General features: G+C 45.2%; 1 protein-coding gene across 6 annotated transcripts in view; it reads right to left on the bottom strand.

Annotated features, from left to right (window-relative positions):
• LOC122556802 overlaps positions 1-1,292 on the bottom strand; it is a 52,789-nt gene that overhangs the window by 26,715 nt on the left and 24,782 nt on the right. The gene's annotated exons all lie outside the window — the stretch shown is intronic.

Below are 1,292 nucleotides of genomic sequence, written 5' to 3'. Positions count from 1 at the left end.
TAGCTTTGGCAAATAGAATTAAGGAGAATCCAAAGGGTTTTTACAAATATACTAAGGACAAAAGGGTAACTTGGGAGAGAATAGGGCCCCTCAAAGATCAGCAAGGTGGCCTTTGTGTGGAGCCACAGAAAAAGGGGGAGATACTAAATGAATATTTTGCATCAGTATTTACTGTGGAAAAGGATATGGAAGATATAGACTGTAGGGAAATATATGGTGATATCTTGCAAAATGTCCAGATTACAGAGGAGGAAGTGCTGGGTGTCTTGAAACGGTTAAAGGTGGATAAATCCCTAGGACCTGATCAGATGTACCCCAGAACTCTGTGGGAAGCTGGAGAAGTGATTGCTGGGCCTCTTGCTGAGATATTTGTATCATCGATAGTCACAGGTGAGATGCCGGAAGACTGGAGGTTGGCACTGTTTAAGAAGAGCCGTAAAGACAAGCCAGGGAACTATAGACCGGTGACCCTGACCTCGGTGGTGGGCAGGTTGTTGGAGGGAATCCTGAGGGACAGGACGTACATGTATTTGGAAAGGCAAGGACTGATTAGGAATAGGGACTCGGGATATACAACATGGCTTTGTGCGTGGGAAATCATGTCTCACAAACTTGATTGAGTTTTTTGAAGAAGTAACAAGGAAGATTGATGTGGGCAGAGCTGTAGATGTGACCTATATGGACTTCAGTAAGGCGTTCAACAAGGTTCCCCATGGGAGACTCATGAGCAAGGTTAGCTCTCATGGAATGCAGGGAGAACCAGCCATTTGGATACAGAATTGGCTCAAAGGTAGAAGACAGAGGGTGGTGGTGGAGGGTTGTTTTTCAGACTGGAGGCCGGTGACCAGTGCAGTGTCACACAGACTGGTGCTGGGCCCTCTACTTTTTGTCATTTACATAAATGATTTGGATGCGAGCATAAGAGGTACAGTTAGTAAGTTTGCAGATGACACCAAAATTGAAGATGTTGTGGACAGCGAAGAGGGTTACCTCAGATTATAACATGATCTGGGCCAGATGGGCCAATGGGCTGAGAAGTGGCAGATGGCGTTTAATTCAGATAAATGTGTGGTGCTGCATTTTGGGAAAGCAAATCTTAGCAGGACTTATACACTTAATGGTAAGGTCCTAGGGAGTGTTGCTGAATAAAGAGACCTTGGAGTGCAGGTTCATAGCTCCTTGAAAGTGGAGTCACAGGTAGATAGGATAGTGAAGAAGGCGTTTGGTATGTTTTCCTTTATTGGTCAGAGTATTGTGTACAGGAGTTGGGAGGTCATGTTGCGGCTGTACAG

This window comes from Chiloscyllium plagiosum, chromosome 14 (genome assembly GCF_004010195.1).
Source record: "Chiloscyllium plagiosum isolate BGI_BamShark_2017 chromosome 14, ASM401019v2, whole genome shotgun sequence".
Taxonomy (NCBI): domain Eukaryota; kingdom Metazoa; phylum Chordata; class Chondrichthyes; order Orectolobiformes; family Hemiscylliidae; genus Chiloscyllium; species Chiloscyllium plagiosum.
This window is presented reverse-complemented; position numbering and strand designations above follow the sequence as displayed.